We start from the raw sequence: 17793 nt of genomic DNA, 5'->3' as shown, positions 1-17793 counted from the left end.
CACCCAGCAGAACCTTCAACCTTGTGCTTTTAAAAAACAAACATGTTTTCCTACCAACCTCAACAGGTACCCAAAGGCACAAAAACTGTAAAGAATTTTCAGGCAACAGCAAGAACCTCAAAAATTGCTCTTCCCAGATCCCACTGCTGTATTCCCCAGAATAATTACACTTTTTGACAAATGGGGTTTTGGCAGTTGTACAGAAATGTTCTCTTTTTAGTCAGTAGTTCAACTGTTCAGAGAAGTGTGTATGGATTGATAATACTTCTTAAATAAAATAAATGCTAATATATGCTAATGTCTAATAATTTCACATTTGTATTTTTGGTTTTATTCTTTTCATTAAAAGCCTTAAAACATTCATTTGAATTTTATACTTACATTTCAGGGAACAGTAAAGCCATAACCTTTAAGATCATTACTGCTTTATAACATGAAGGTAAAAGTGTTTGCTTTTTTAGTGCTTTGGGAGATATTCATATTCTAGTAAAATATACCACACTAGTTAATCTGGATCTTCAGTAAGCAAATGTAAAAGTCAAACTTTTTAAATGAGCAAGAAATACTTGAATTTTTAACACCTCTCTGAAATAAGATGCAATGTCCTACTTTTTAGTGCTTGGTTGGTTGAAAAGATCAGAAGTTCAGCCCTTATTGACTTAGTCTGTGCTGAGTGTAAATTCACACAAAGAAGAGCAATTTAACATGTGACTGACCTTTTTCAGTGCAAGATGAAGAAATGTGCTGTTAAGGTTACCAGAGTGTGGCAGGATGTTTAATCAGCTTCTTTGCTTTAAAGAACAGTAGGAAGGAGATGATGTATTAAAGATGATAGCTTCTTGTCGATTTTAGCTCGTAATGCCAGGATCTGAGTACAATAGCAGATTAAATCTCTGTAGGGGAACTTCCTACTGGACTTTCTATTTTTAGGTGTTTGTGGCTGCTTCTTCCTTTACTTCTCACTAGTTGGCTTTTGCTCCCTTGAAGAGGTGAGTTGCTTTTTCTGAGATCTACTTCCAAACTCTGACAATGTATTTGTGTTAAGAGCAATTTTTTCTCTCAGTTTTGTAGGAAAGGCAAAAGAAGACAGCATAAATGGAGTCATGCACTTTCCTGTTGTGTTTCAGTGCATGCATGAGGTAAATTCATGGCTTTGAGCACTAAATATTTGCAACTCTTAGCATGTGTGTAACAGCACAGCAAACTTCCATGTAATAATAACAAATCAACCCAGATTTGCTTGTGCAGCTGGGTAAGTAGGATAGTTTGGTGTTCTGTGCATTCAATTCGTCCCTCATATTTGAAAACTCCCCAGAGCTGTGTGTATCTCCTCTGAGTCATGCACATATCTCTCCAAATCAGATGGCTTTACCTGGCTGTCTTTTCTCTCTGACCAACATGGGTTGATTACAGAATAGCTCTTTATTTTCGGAACAGCATCTTTTTCCTCTACTGCCCCCATGCCCTCTCTTGAGAGATTAATTTACAACAGGAATCCTGATTCTAACCCATCTCAGAGGTAGCACAGCTGAGGTTATTAAATTAATTTAATTACAGTGAAACCTTCTTCCTCTTCTCCACTGTTCATCTTCAGGATGTTGCAGTTCTGTGATTCAAAATCCACCACTGTTTGCCCTTTCTATGATCTTTTCAGAGGTTCACCTGTCTTTCAAAGGTCCATTTTTGTGTCCATTTTGCTCTTGGGATTAGACTAAATGATCTTTAAAGGTCCCTTCCAAACCAAACTATTCTATGGTTCTATAAATCTATTCCAATCAAGCAATGTATATGTATCTTCTTTGAAGTTTCAGTAACCACTTCTTTATTTGTAATTTGCATTTTTGGTTCTTATGTTTACTACTAATTTTCACCATTTGCCAGTCAATGATCCTTAATTTTAAAAAGGTATATTAGCACAGTAAAACTATTATAATATTACAGAAATATTCTCCTATTAGTCTTGTATATTTAGATTAATGCTTTTCTTTTTCACTATAATGAATTTTCATTTTATTGTTTTTTAATGAAGCAGTGTGGTGGGTTGACCCTGGCTAAATGCCAGGAGCCTATCAAAACTGCTCTATCATTTCCCTCCTCAGCTGGGCAGGGGAGAGAAAATGTAATGAAATGCTTGTGGGTTTAGACAAGGACCGGGAGATATCATTCACCAGGTACCATCCCTGACAAAACAGACTCTGCTTAGGGAAATTAGTCTAATTTATTACCAATCAAATCAGAGCAGGATAATGAGAAGTTAAATCTTAAAACACAACCCTTCCTTCTTCCCAGGCTTATCTTTATTCCTGGTTCTCTATCACCCCCTGTGAGCAGTGCAGGGAGATTGGGAATGGGGGTAAGAGTCAGTTCATCACACATTGTTTCTGCTGCTGCTTCCTCCTCAGGGGAAGGAGTACACACTCTTCCTCTGCTCCAGCATGGGCTCCCTCCCAGCAGAGACAGTCCTCCACCAAGCTGACATGAATCTTTCCCACAGGCCGCAGTCCTTCACCTCTGCTCCAGCGTGGGTCCCCCACAGGGTCACAAGTCCTGCCAGCAAACCTGCTCCAGAGCTGGCTCCTCCCTGCCAGGAGCCTGCTCCAGCACAGGGGGTACAGCTGCCTTCGGGTGTCCACCTGCTCCAGCGTGGGGTTCTCCATGAGCTGCAGGTGGACCTCTGCTCCCCCACTGACCTCTGTGGGCTGTAGGGACACAACCTGCCTCCACACTTTCTTCGCCATGGGCTGCAGGGGAATCTCTGCTCTGGCTGCTGGAGCACCTCCTTCCTCTTCTTCTTTACTGATGTCTTCAGAGGTGATTGTCTCACATATTCTCACTCCTCTCTTCTCTGGCCACAATTACTTCTGTGCAATGACTTCCTTCCCTTCTTAAATACATTATCCAAGAGGCACAGCCACCATGGCTGATGGGCTCAGCCTTGGCCAGGAGTGCGTCCATCCTGGAGCCAGCTGGAATTGGCTCTATCAGACACAGGGAATGCTTCTGGCAGCCTCCCATGGAAGACACCTCTGTAGCCCCCTGTCCCTCCACTACCAAAACCTTCCCCAGCAAACCCAATACAAGCTGCTTCCCAGCCTTCTGTCTCTCAGATGTTTTGGGTTTTTTCTGTTTGTTTGGTTTTTGCTTGCTTTTGAACCCATTGGTGGAGCTCTCTATATTCTGTTTTAGTGGGCTCTTAAATTACAAGATTTTACTTGGTTAGTTTGACAGAAGTGCTCCAAGTTCTGTGTAGCTTTTTTACACCAATTTAATAATTGGTGTAATTTGTCTTTGTGGGAATGCAGCCAGATCAGAATAAGAATTTAAGTTAAATGACTCTAAAACGCTTATAATCTCAGAAATCTCTTTTTAAGGCCACAGGAGTGACTAAGTTTTAGTGATGTTCAGCTGAGTCTGAAGTGATGCCCATGTCTTCAGCATCAGATTTACTCCCTACCTCTTGGATGCCAAACGCTCCAGCACAGGCAGTGAGACAGTGATAGCTGGCAGCACCCACACAGGATTTGTTTTAAATGTCATAAATCCAAGATAACTACCTGAGCACTATTTGAGCACTACCTGGGTTCTTGTCCTGTGGTCTTAATCTACTCTTGAGCTAGAGGTGCTCCAGGTACTGTGCTGTCACCACAGAACTAGCATAAGTTCACATGTATTTGTCACCTTGGCCTGTGCTGTTTTGTCCCTGGCTTTCTCTTGTGAGGGTGGTGCCCTGGATGCTGGTTATCAGGCTGATAGAGATGGGAAAACCTCCACTGTGGCAGCAGAGGACAGAGCTCCAAGAAGGTGTGAGGTGAAGTGATAGCATTGCTGTGTGTTGGATATGGGAAAGCCTCTGCCCTCCTCTGACTTCTAGGCATGCCTTGTCTCCCCCTTGGATCTGGCTCAGCTTGTCGGAGGATGGAATTAAATCTGTATACAATTTTTGCTCTCTGTGTCATAAGGATCGTCAAAACCAGAATTACAAGAATTAGTTTATTAGTTTTAAGAATGGTGAAGCTGAGATAAAAGCACTATCTGCATCATTGAAACAAATGTCCCCGATGATGCTGACACATTTTCACTGCAGAGGACACTTATGTGTTACCGTGAGTTATTTAAGGGGCTACTTGTGAGCAGTGCAAAGATAAACCTTCAAAAGATGCCTCTGTAGCAGCAAAACAGGCATGCACAGCAATAGCAAGTTGTCACAGGTTACACCCCTACTTCTTGGAAGGGAATTAAGGCAAAACGGGACACACCAAGTTTTTGAAAGAACTGGAATGAAAGTTCTGAGTCTCTGTTTAAGCTGTGGTGTATGATCCTGGCAGTGGCTGCTTTTCCCCACCTACACCTTGGCTGTGTGTCCAGGGTGACTCTGACAGAGGAGGCCACAGTCAGAATGGGCTTTCATTTAAAAAAGAGAAAAGTATTAACAGAAAAGTATTACCTTCTGTAACTTCATAATCAGAGATAACATTATGAGTAAAATGAGGATATGGTAAAAAACATAAAACCTTAATTCACTGCTAAATAGCAATTTTATGCAAAATAGCTGCAGCCTCCAATTGGGTCCTGCTACTATCCTCCTTCCATTTCTCTTCCAAAAAGAGGCAGTTTGTGTGTGTAAGAAGGGTAGCTGCAATTTATTCCCTTTATTCCCTAAAATGCTTTTTGGGCACTGTAAAATGAGATTTCAGTTTTGAAGAGCCCTGCAACAGGCCATACATAGTTTGGGACCCTGCATGGGGAACCATTGTCTTGGACTTTAAATGAGAAATCAAGACAGCATCTGTTTGCATTTAGTCTTCTGTTTAAATGAACACAGATTTTGGTATGGCAACCTAATTACTCTGAGACGGCACTCCTTTTTCTCATATGAAACAAAAATAATCAACTGAATAAATCTGTAACAAATTTTATTGACATTTTGGGAGGTGCAAGTATTGGTAGTGTCAATTAAAAGTTTTGTCACATGCTTTCCTAGGACAGAATTTCAGTATATTAGTGCATTTTCATACCTGCTGCCTCTGTGGTAGGAGCATTCACTGTTAATCAGATGGCAGGTAGCCATAAGCTATCAAACACCTCTCTCTGCATTTTATCCCAGGAGAATTTTTATTTCCTTGCTTCCTAATGGAGTATTTCTTTGCCAGAAAACTTGTGGAGATATTTTTCCTGTATTTCTTCAGACTTTTCCCAGTAGAGAGTATCCTTCAATTTCAGCTCTTTTCCTCTGTCAAGTTGACCTCAATGCTGTTCTTTCTGGATTTCCTGCATGCTTTGTTTTTCCAAGTTTCTGTTTTCAGTTTGTGTTGATTTTTTTGTACTGATGGAGCATCTGCCCATAATTTGCAATTTTCTATTGTGAAAAGCCATTTTGTTACAGTGAGGTGATGATTTCTAGTTCAGTCTGTTATTCTCAAAGATGACTTCTAGTCATGGAACTTCAGCCCCTAAATGAGCAGCCTGGGTTCCTGATACAGCAAATAAAACCTTCATAGAGGAGTCCAGAGCACTCTCATCTTCCTGATCATTGATCAGATCATCTAAAATTGATCAGAGATGGGGGAGAGTATGTCCTTAGGAAGGACTTTCTTTGTCTGTTGGTTTTTATGGAAGGTGATGATCCTGTTGTGCTGTTACAGTTCTTCCACCTCACATATTAGTATTAAAGTCTAGACCATGGTTTCTCTGTTTTCCAAGTCTGCAGCGAGGTTGGAAAAACATACAAGCAAGGGATTGCTAGGCCTAGGAGTGGCATGCTGTATTGAAGAAGCCTGTGATTACCAACCCAATACTACATAAAATCTTGGGGAGAATGTTTTTTGTCAACACAGTTTCCACAAAAGAATCCTGGGAAGGCTGTGAAGGCTAAAGTGCTCACAGAACAGCTGCGTTTTCAAGATTTCAAACTAGATCCCAGGGTGAAGGCATGGACTAAACTGGGACAATTCTGGCCTTCCACCTTTCTTAAGATGCTGAGGCTGCAGCATCAATCTCTCTTCCAAAATCCCTTAATGACAGAGATACTGATACTCCCTCTGAGATGGGGTTTTGCGAGCTGTTGTGCAAAGCCCTTTGCTTTGGCCTGTAAGAGAGGAGGAGAGGTGTTCCAAGCTGAAGAAGTGAAGAAGAGACAGAGAACACTTTAAGAAAGCCTAGCAAACCCAAACACACCCTGAAACCAAAGGACCTTCTGTTTTCTCAGTTGTTGAATTCATCTAATGTCCCCCTTTCATCATTGCTGTACCAAGGCTGAGCTTGGGGTCTAGCATATGGATTAGCTATTGATTTGGCTTCCACTTAATTGAAATCTTTGAAATGAGGTTTTTCCATGCTGTGCAGTGCAGAGTTATACAGCCACTTACTACATATTTTGCCTTTTCCTTACCTATTAATGACAATAAAGTTGCCAGGAGTCAGATGCCACCTGAACCTTTTTGTCATTGTCTGTCTTCTGACTGTTGACCCTGCCATATGGAGTGAATTCCCAAATCTTGCAAGGCTATGTGGGGCTGATGTAGAAATTTTCATTTAACATTCATGGCAAAGGCAATCTGTCCTCTATTGGCATCCATAAACTATCACTGGTTTGTTTACAAGACTGGCTTACAAAAATACACACAGAGAGTGAGTGAAAACTTGTTTCCTTACTACAAGTGAATTTAACAAAGAGCTTTCCGGACTTGAAAGGCAAGACAAGCAAGCACTATGCTGTGATTGAGGTTTCTGCAGTAGGAAGTCTTTTAAAACAGCTTGTAGAGGTCTTCTTTTTGAAATGTCTTTGTTGACATTTAAAAAAGTGATCGTCACAATTTTGGGATGGGGGTTGTTTGGTTAGGTTTTTTTTAGTTTGTGAGGTTGTTCCTGCCAGTAGATTGAGAGTTGCTTCCTTTTGCTGTTGAAGGCTGGGGTTGGAAAGGAAGACTTACTGCAATCTATTTCAAGAATAGTCTGAGGAGGAGGAAATTCCCTTCTTGTTCCTAATAACTGGTGCAGAACGCTCTGCTGGAGGAGGAGAATAATTCAGTAAGTTAAAACATTTAAATGCAGTTTTGATTCCATACATCTTATTATCTAGAAATTTAATTGTATTTTAAACATCCGATGTTTTATCTTCTTTATTAAGGGGGAGGGACTGTGGGTATTGTATAATAGATTTGAACTCAGTAGATACTAATTTGCTGATACAGCAAGGGTGAAATGTCCAGTTAGAAAAGAAAACAATAGCAGATCTGCTACTGCTTGTATTGCAAAGCACCAGTGTAAACTGCTGGAGTACCTCTGAGAGACATCAGCAGTGCATTTCATTATCCAGGATCTTGGATTAAGAGACAGAGGTAATTTTGCCCATCCACAAATCTATAATGCTGCTATCTTTTCAGATATTTCAGATAGCTTTAGGGTACTTCCACCAACAATTTAGAACCAAGGGTTCTGTGTAAATATCAATAGTAGAGCAATCCAAACCTCCTTCAAGACAGAGTTAGATACCCTAGCTGAGCAGAGTAGAATGAGAGTGTTTATCTAGATGCATTTCTCTTTTGCTTTAATCAAAAATAAATTTAGTAGTTTGGTGTTCAAGGCATACCTAATTCTGTACTTCATCCAGAAGTGTGTGCTGTCATGCTGGGAGCAGTGGCCATGCAGATTTGGGTGTGGAGGCACAATGGAAGCCCTTGTGCTCCTCCATTTCACGAGGAAGGTGCTCCTGGTGCAGTGGGGTGTGCTTGAGCACAGTGGGACCCCCCAAAGTCCCCTTGCCCTCTGCTCTTTCCCCACAGGGCTGACTCAGGCAGGCAGCCTGGGTGCAGTAAAACAAAGCCCAGGACCTGTCTGTGCCTCCCTGCTGCTCCTCAATGTCAGTAGGAAATTTGTCTTCATCCCAGTGGCTGCAATTCCACTGCTCTTTATGGGCTCCTCGTAGGAGCTGTTATACAAATGCCAAAGAGGCTCTGCACCCCAAAAGCTTCACAACTGCTAAAAATTTACATTTTTTCTCCTTTTGTCACACATAGGAACTGAAGTTTGGTAAGAAAATTCTTGAATTTTTATGCAGCAAAACTCAAATAAAAGAATTTTTAAAAAATGAGAATAAATTGGAGATGGTAGAAACATCTTCTGCCAGGTAACTTATCAAGTGTTCTCTGCAATCCCTTTCAAGCCAAGAACATTGCTGCAGGTGTGAGTTTGCTCATGAAGTTTCTTGTATACCCAGGTGAGCCACCCTCACACACTGTCCCCACCATGTATGTGCTAGCCTTTCAGAAGAGACACTTTCCAGCACTGAGTGTCTCATCCTATCCCATGATCTCTTTTGGGACTTGGCCAGGTGGGACTTTTATCTTCTGCAGACAGTATAGCCTGCTTTGAATTTCTTAAAGATCTCTGTCAGATAAGTGTGCCAGTATGTGAAACTATTAATGTTCACTTCAGTCATGCATCTGTTTCAGAAGATTATTGCTACATTTAAGTGAAAATCAAGTATTTAACTGAGAGAGAATTTCTGCAATGCATTTAAAAGTATCATTTATTATATTATGAGTAATGGCCTGAAACTCACAGCAGAATTCATTGGACCATTATATCACATGCTGTGTAGGAAACTCTTGTGCATCTTGATAGAAATTTAATTGATGAGGAGCAATTTAGAGAGGGAGAGATATACTGTGAAACATAGAGTTGTAGCATTATGTTACTGTGAATACAGGTGTATATATGGGCTAGTTCAAAGTTTAATAATTAATAATTTGAGAATATCTGTCTTCCAGACTATATAAATTTATAAAATTTTGAATAGTATCAAATAACTAAAGGTTATGGCATTCTCTTATTTAATTTTTCTTAAATCACTTTCTTTTCCTGTAACTTTGTGCTTTGTATTTCTTGCAAGTAAAAGCCCAGATTTAAACTTTTAAACAAAATGTTAGATAATTTGCAGCGATTCATGTGCTCAACTTTCATTTTTATTCTGCCATTGAAAATACAGAAAAAAAAGGTGAATTTGCTGTTGGGTGCTTTTAGTGTGTTTCAGGTATTCAGAAATTTTAGAACTCTCTGTTCCTTTAAATGGAACTGAATGCATTGTCATGTCCCGTGCTGAGAAGTGGCATTGTCAGGCAATTCTTTTTATACTTGTAAACAAGCTTCCATATGCAAGTACTTTGAAAGTGTTTTTAAAATTGTGCTACATCTGTGTCGGATGGTAAAAGCATGAAAAAACAGCCAAAAATCAAGCCCTACTAATGGCCTCAAACTGCAGAATATGTATACATATTCAAAAGTGCCTATCTTTAATTTAAATACCAAACATGAGACATAAATGCCTTCCTAAGCTTTCTCCACGAGCTTTGCTGTGTTATAGACCTTCTCTGCCAAACTTCCTCGTTCTTGCTCACAGTTTTCTTGTCTGGGCAGAGACAGTCGTTCCTGTCCATGCTCTGACCAGAACTGTTTGGATGTCATCTCATCTGGAGGATGGCACAGGAAAACATATTATGATTATTCTGTGTAAGTAAATTTTGGTGTCATTTTAGGAGACAGCAAGGCTTCTTCTGTGTTTAAAATAGAGGTTAAAACACATTAATGAAGTTATGTATATGTGGGAACCACCTTGTGCAGATATTATGAAGCTACACTAAATTTTGCCTTGACAGTTTAGCTTTGCCCTAAAAAACTTAATGTAGTGGATTTTAAGGGGATTTAAGTCAAATTCAACAGAATTTTTATGTCATAATTTTGCAGTAAGTTGTGATTTTTATAGATTGTTAAGATTCAGCATGGTAAGTAGAAATTTATTCACCACTGAAAAATATGTAAAAATGAGTTTTATTTACTGTTTGGATTAAAAATGATTATCTTCTTTTTTTTTTTTTTTTTTTGTACTTACTGATTTATTTAAAGTATAGGAATAAAAATTACTAGTTTATATAACAGTAGTTTTGTATGAAACTGACCATGTAAATGCAAAATCAAAATTGTGTGTTTTCCTAAAGCAGTACCATATGTTAGTTGATTAACAAATTGTAGGGTTATTAGAAGATCTTGGCTGCTGGTAAGAAGGAGCATCTGTTTTCTACATTTTTTGTGTGTGTAAAGACTTTGCCAAGTTAAGTTTAAGTGTTAGGTTTTTTGGGTTTTTTTTTTTTTTTTTTTTTTGGTTGGTTGGTTTTTTGGTTGTTCTGTTTTGGTGGGAGTTTTTGTCTTTTTTGGTTTTTGGGGTTTTTTTGGTGAGGGTATTTCAGCTATATATCCTTTGGGTGGGATGCCTTGATGGGATTTAAATCTAACACTGTTCCTGTGAAGAACATTCAGTAACATTAAGAGGTAGTGCTCAATATCCCATGTGCAGGTATTTTTTAAGATCAGTTCAAAACTCTGCCAGCACCACAGCTTGTATTTAGTCTAAAACTTTATATTTTGTTTTGTTTTTATCTTCAACCAGACATCAACTCCAATAACTAATAAGCAATTATAAAAGTTTAGTTTTCCTTCAGAATTTAGCAGTTTACACTGATGGCATTGCAGCGTGTGCAAAGTGTGTGTGGCTGCATCATCGTGTAGCTACAAAAACAAGTGTCATGGGTTTTACAGAGTAAAAGGTACCTCTGTTTATGACCTATTCTGAGATCTTACATAGAGTTTTAAGTGGTTAATAAATCTTATGACACTGGCTTGGAGCAGAATCTCTTGTGGTCTAGCCAGTTTTGAGGCTGTAGGGAGAGCCAACAGCCTGAGGCTTCACCCAGACAATGAGATATTAGAAAAAGACTGAAGATTTTAAGTTCTTTCAGGACTCTCAAGGAGGACTTCTGCTCCTCTGTGTTCAAAATCAGTTTGTGGTTTCCAAAGCAGCATCTAAGAATAGCTTTAACTTTTCTTATCCAGGCCTGAATAAGTTTCTGGACTTTCATATGGGGATCTTGCCAGCCACAGGGAGCCTGTAGGACATGTTTCTGCATGTTCTTCTTTTGGGACTCATTGTGTTTCACTGAGGATGAGAGACAAATTGAAGTTTTAAAAAGAAATAAAAAGTGGTTTGCATCTAGCTAGTGTCTCTATTGTCAAAGTCTGATTTCTCTGTTCATCTGATTTCCCCATACTTTCATTAGAAGGCTGTAATTTGAAGCTGTGAAGGAAGTTTTGAAACAGACGATGGGTGGAGATCAATCTATTTTCTCTAAGCTCTGGGACTTTCCATGGTATGAAACTGCTTTCTATTGCAAAAATTGCCTGTATTTCATTGGCAGGACAGTGAGCACAGTCGGGTCATGGCACAGAGTGAAAAGCTAGGACAAGTCTTGAGATGAAATACCAGGATGGGAAGTGAATTCCCTCTCCTGCTGCTGGGCTGTGTGTTTTAGGGGACAGCAGCTCAATGCCTGCGGGAGGTGGGTGCTTGCTTCCCTACCAGTGATGGGTGTGCTGGTGCTGAGCAGCCTCCAGCTGCTGTAACCCCCCAGGCCAGCTCTCAGCCTCTCACCAGCCCAGCCATCCACTCTATCCAGCTACCAACAGCTTCAAAACCACAGCCTTCTAACTCTGCCTTTGTCTATAAATAGCTTTTCTTCCTGTGTTTCATGAGGGGTGCTAGATGAGGCAAAGTAAAGTACGTTGTCAGCAAAATACGCTGAGGACGATGAGGCAAGAGGTGAGAGAAGCAGCAGCTGAGCAGGCAGGTGCAGATGTGTGTTAGTGTGAGAGAGGTGGTACCTCTCTGTGTGGTGCCCAGACCCGAGATCCCCACAGCTCAGAGCTCGGGGGATGCTGCAGTGTGTCTGCATGGACTGGGGTCAAAGGGTAGAGGGAAGCGCTGTTTGCAGCCCTTCTGGCACAGCCACAGCGACCACTCATGAAGTGTTGCTGACAGAAGTGTTAAGAGCAGGCTTCGTGTTTGGGTTCTCAAAGTCTGGACAGGAATCATGCAACAACTCCATCTGCTATGAGATTGCAAACAGAAATGTAGTGTAAGGGAAAGACAGACCATCCTCGGCCTTGTAAAACAGCATTTCATGGCAGTGAGAGTCTCCTCAGAATGTGATCTCGGTTGGATTGTTTTGTTTCAAGAGAGAAGTATTTAAGAAACTGATTGTCTAGTCTGCTGGCAGCAAAACAGTTTGACAAAAAGTGTTGAGCAAAAATAGAAATAGCAGTCTTCATACAGAGAATCTGGAACATAAGGCTAAAATTTAGAATTAAATATGTGCTTGGCTCTTGAGGAAAACAGTCTACATGGGAATCACTCACTGCCTAAAACATTGTGGAAATGTTAGAAAGAGTATTAGGAGATATTTCCATGTAAAGAGAGTACATGTTTTTCCAAATAAAAAATTAATTTTATTTTATTCTCAGAAGTATTTAAAGAAATGTCATGCCATCCAAAAAGCCATATGTGCAGATGTTTTCAAGGGATCACCACTACCTCCACTGGAGAGCTGCCCACTGAAAAATAAACGCTCTGCTCTGCTGCATGCAAGAAGAGTCAGCTCCTGTAAAATTGGCCCCTGTATGTGCTGGGCATTTAGTCTAACATGTATGCTGCTGTACAGTCGCGGAGAGGCGTCTCAGGAGACTAATTCACCCCATCTTAAAACAGGGGTCTAGATTCAGTTACCTTCAGTAGTTTCTCTTTCTCCTCTATGGATACTAGGTGGATACTAGGTGGATATTTGAGTGTAATTTTGATGGCTGAGACTACGTGAGGTGTGGCAGGTTGGCTTCCCTTCAAAAGAAAGAAGGAATGGGGTTCTCGGGTGGTATCTGAGAAGTCCTGTCAGCTAGGAAAGAGCACTCATTTTCTGTCATTTTCAGTGCCAATACTGCAGATGGGTGTGAAACATCTCCAGAACATCTGCCAGCCTGCGGCCACCTTTGCAGGGCCATGTGCAGAGCCCTGGTCTCCAGCAGAGACCAGATTTGGCTGCTCTACACAAACCACAGTATCCAAAGGTTGCTTATGCAAGATGTTACGAACTGTGTGTACACCACACCCATGAAGATTTTATGATTTCTTTTTTTCTTTATTGCTTCATATTTTCTGGTTCAGGAGTTACTGAGATACATCACTGAATATCATATGTACATCACTTGAGAAACAGTATTTAATCATGCAAATAACATGTTCACAAAGAGTCGGCTGCAACAATTCCCAGGAGCTCCCTGTTACAGCAGTAGCTCCAAGTGCTACTCACCACTCTGATATGTTTCTGCAGTTAACACACAAGTACATAATCTCAGGTATGAAACTGCCTTTGCTTTCCTGTGTGTTCGATAATTCTGTAAGAACTGCTTTTTAAAGTACTTGAAAATCTAATGAGATTTTGGATAGGTCTCTTTCAAGTCAGCCAGTTATAACATTCCTTGAGAAATTGCTAGTAGAAAATTTCTTACTGCACATCACTGCTTAATAAAAGGTGTATTATTCTTTGCCCTTGAAAAATGTCTCCTGACTAAAAAGAAAAAAAAAAAATCTCCTGTTTCCTTGGACTGAGAAAGAATAGAGGTGGTTACACATCTCAAATAGGAAATAGTCAAAGCAAATCTCCAAGGAGCTACAGGAACAAAAGCATATGATGCCTTCATGGCAAGGTTGTGTGCAGATACTCAGATTTCATGCTTCTAAACAAGCAAATTACCAGTGACCTACCAGATCCTAGGGCTGCCTTGTGGTGTATTGTGTGCTGCTCTGCACAGCCTTCCCTGTGGTCCCATATCCCAGAGAAATGGGGAAGGTTTGGTGCCACGCTGTGCTTCAAAGTCAGGGCACCTACAGCCCTCCAGAGCGGCTTCTGGGTAGCAGGGAATTGATGCAGGAGAAAAGATGATCTCAGCCTCCCAGTGCCATCCAGATGCCTTGTTCAAAAGGTTTAACAGTGTTCTGACACTGATGATATGCAGGGCCTTGGATGCTGATGCCATATAAGATTTACCCTGCATTGTCTGTCACCTCTGTGGAATAGCTGAGGCACTGCAAATTCATTCTGCAGCTTCCACTGCACTAACTTTCCTGCATAGACAGTTTTCTACAATAGATGAGACATGACTTAATGCATTGTATGCCATTCTTTTTCTCCCATATCCTCTCTTCAGGAGGAGATTTCCATATGATTCTCACCACAGAGCAGAGTGTTTTGATTAGGTCTAGGGTTGCTATTTTTCTGTTGTACTGTACTTCTATTTCTTTATGTTTAGCGCATATTACAAAGTGTTGCTGTCAGAATTAGGGCTTCTTGTACCTTGTCAAGTGTAAGAGCAGTTGTACCAGGCCCAACAACCTGTCTTGACTGGTGATTGTTACCTAAAGAAGGATATGGGATCAAGGAAACTATGTAGTCATGCTTCTGGAATATCCTCCCAGCTCCCAGAAATATGCAATTAAAAGATTACTTGAGGGGAAACCAAGGATTATGTCCTTTTTCTTAACAGTGCTCAATGGATTTTTTTTTCCCATTAACTTGTTTTTTATTCTTTAAACTACTCTTAACTTGCTAACTGCAATGTCCTGCAGCAGGAAGTTCCCCAGCTTACCAGCACTTCCATAATGCTCTGTGAAATTAATATTCACATCTATGTAGTTTTGAATCATTAGCTTACTTCTTTTATTTGATGACCCTACAGTCTGTATTGAGAGAGACAATGATGAGTCTTTTTCCATTCAACTTCTGTCACTCATGTTTATAGACCTCAAAAAGGTGTTTGAGTCATCTGTTTTCATAATGGAGAGTCCTACATAATTCAGTTGTTCCTTGTACAGAAATTCTTCTGTAACTTTGATCATCTATGCTGCATTTTTCTTAATGTTCCCATTGTATCTTTTTTGACCTGGAGTAAATTAAAATTGCATGCACTATTCAAGATGTTGGTGGACTGTAGATTTGTACAGTGGCAAATCTGCCTAATTTGCTATTCATTTCCTATTTAGTTTTTTAATCACTAATGATTGCTGAGCTGAAATTTTCAAAAAATGGTTATAACCTCAAACTCTCTTTTTGAGCAATAATAGTTTGTTCAATGTCAATGTGCATCGCTTTACATTTGTCTACACAGGATTCCATCTGTCAAGTTACTGCCCATTCAGTGAATCTTGTGAAGTCTGTTCCTTGTAACCAGCCCTTGAAGTCTTCCCTGAATATCAGAATGTACTCAGTAAGCTCTGCCACCTCACTTAAACTCTCTTTTTCAGCTCACTAATATAGAGAGCTTCCTGAACCAGTCCACTCTGTGTGATACTGTACATTTCCAGGGGAAATTTGCTTTTGTACCTGCAAAAAGGGTTTTGGGTTTTTCGTATCTTTATTCAGTTTTTTATCAATGGGAAGATCCCCTCTCCTTGTTTCTTTACTGAGGGATGTTGCTATATGCCCTCTGGAAATCCAAGGGAGCCATGTCTGCTGGCTACCACAGGTCTGTTCTCTCACTGGGTTCTTGCTTCTGCTTTCCTTGACCCCTATGATCTTGTTTTTCAGGTTCTCCCTGCAATATTAAATTGCTAATTTCACAGTACCACATTTGGGGGTTGCTACTTGCCTAACATGTCCGCATGGAACCTGTCAAGAGCCCTATTGGAGAGTGACATACGCTGCTTTCTGAAGTTGGGGAAGTGTTAATGGTTCTTATTTTAGCTCCATCAGCAAAAGAAAATTGCAAGTGATAGTGCCTCTGTGGCTAAATTTGTGGTTTATTGAAACTGTAGCAGAGCCCACAAGATGAGGAGAGAAAATAATGTCTGATTTTAAATTTCAGCTGTTGGCTGCAGCTGCAGCTTTCAGAAAGCTTTTCAGCCTGGTTCCTTTCCCATTTTCTGCTAGCTTCCTTCCACTGCAAAGGGAGGCTGAATTGCAACATTGAACACTCAGTGACTTAGGTTTTTCAGTATGCAAACAACTTCAACTGGCATGGCTTTCAGCACAGATATTATCAGAAGTACCCCGTTTAAGAAGGGGATGGGGAAACAAAAAAAAAATGTAATTAATTTTTAAAAGTTAGAATGTGTAGCAATCCAAGAGATGTTTCTAAATAAATAGGATAATTGAGTTTTCTGCAAGGTGCTGTGTTCTTATGCTAGTGTTTAATTGGGATGTCTCTCCCTCAATGAAAAAATAGCATCAGAATTCACAGTTACTTACATATTGAACAAAGATGCTATATTCTTGCAACTGGTGACAACTACTGCAAGATGGAGTGAATTAGTTTTTAACCTGATCAAAAAATCTCTGTGGCATGGCAGTCCGATGCTGATGAAGACAGCTGAGGAACTGGAAGCATGTTACTTTTCCACAAGCAAAGCTTTATTAGTTTCTTGGAAACACTCCTGAGATTTACATGGCGAAGAAGAAAAGGTATTTAGTGATGATTTGCAAAATATTGCCACAGTCTTAATGTCTGTAACTAAAATCAAATACAGTGTAAGACCATGTTGAAAAAGGACCTCATGCTGCCCAAGAGGCTTGGGGTAGCCTCGTCCTTGAGAGGAAAATTTCTCAGACTCTTAAGTCAGAAGACCACCCAGTCTTTTCCTTGCTGGGTAGGGAAAACAAACAAATTACCTTCTTTGATGGTTGGGAAAAGAAAGTGATTGATAATTACTGCCTGCAGCATTTTACCCCTAACTGTGGTATTCAGCCTGTGTTTCCTGGCTGAGTTTAGGCACTTAGAAGACTGTGCAAAAGACCAGACTAAAAGCATTACGTGGATACTACTCATGGGCTGCAAACTCATCCTTCATTTACTTCACCCTCTTCCAAGGGCACTCCTGCGTTACTCTCCGTTGTGAGAGAGAATGTATGGAGCTTGTAAGACTGAAATGGAGGCATGTAAGTAATGTTGTATCTTGTCTCAAGGAGATCTTGGTGCTTCTTTCCTTCTAGCACTTTGCCCAGAATATCCTCCAGCTGGTGAAAGGATTTAAATATCATTCTAGCTGCAGTTTTGAAGTATTATCTTTTAATGGCAGTTCTAGAGCAAAAAAGCGAAACAGGGGTGAGAAAAAAAAAAAAGTGAATTTATTACTGGACCTTATTATATTAATTATGAAAGATTAAAGAATAGTATGAAAATCATAAATAAAATTGAACAAATTTATAGAGTTACATTTTGCAAATCAGTCTTGGAAATCAGAGTATTGTAGTATTTACATATGCAGTAAAAGCTGTCTATGTTGCCAATTAATATTTAATTCCTTTTCTTCTGGACTGAGGAAAACCTGTCCTTGTCACTACTTACTGCCTGTTCCCTAGCCTGCACTGTGCTGCATGTAAAATCATATGCTATGTTAGGAGACATATTTATATATCTCAGTGCAGACTTGAGTTTGTAAAGGGACATACCTAATAAAATGTCACTTTGTGTTGTCAGTGGAATGCTCACCTGTGAGTCATCCTGTGGTTTGAAAAGTTTTTATAAGAAATACAGAGCAGTTGGAATTAAATTGTCTTGGGTTATGTATTTATTCATGAGAGAGACAGAGACTCTACTACTGAAAAAGCTTAAACCTTGTATGACACCTTCCTATGCTGACGTTGCTTATTCTTTTCTTCACCCCAGGCAGTTCTGTATACTTCTTGAGGCCTGATGAGACAGAGCTTTGTTACTTTTCCTCCCTTTTTATCTTCTTGCACAGGAGCAGCAGACTTCCCCTTGTAGGAGGAATAAGATATGACATGAGTCACGACACTGCATCTCACTTGGTGCTTGGGCATTTTACCCTTGCAAAACCTGAAACATTCTTTCCCTTTTTGGGTGGAGGTTGCTGTGACCACAGGCTCCCATTCTGGCTGGGCAGAGTGCCCCAGCCTCAGG

At 40.2% G+C, this 17793-nt stretch overlaps 1 protein-coding gene across 21 annotated transcripts in view; it reads left to right on the top strand.

The window, feature by feature from the left end:
- The window catches only part of KIAA1217 (KIAA1217 ortholog), a 355093-nt gene that overhangs the window by 155094 nt on the left and 182206 nt on the right, over window positions 1-17793 (top strand). Inside the window, exon 2 of one of the 21 annotated variants that reach the window (XM_072925436.1) lies at window positions 6905-7026. The exons of the other annotated variants lie outside the window; for them this stretch is intronic. The gene's annotated coding sequence lies outside the window, so the exon portion shown is untranslated. The remainder of the gene's footprint in view (window positions 1-6904; window positions 7027-17793) is intronic. 21 annotated transcript variants of the gene reach the window in all.

The sequence above is a fragment of the Taeniopygia guttata genome, chromosome 2 (assembly GCF_048771995.1).
Source record: "Taeniopygia guttata chromosome 2, bTaeGut7.mat, whole genome shotgun sequence".
NCBI classification, from domain to species: domain Eukaryota; kingdom Metazoa; phylum Chordata; class Aves; order Passeriformes; family Estrildidae; genus Taeniopygia; species Taeniopygia guttata.
This window is presented reverse-complemented; position numbering and strand designations above follow the sequence as displayed.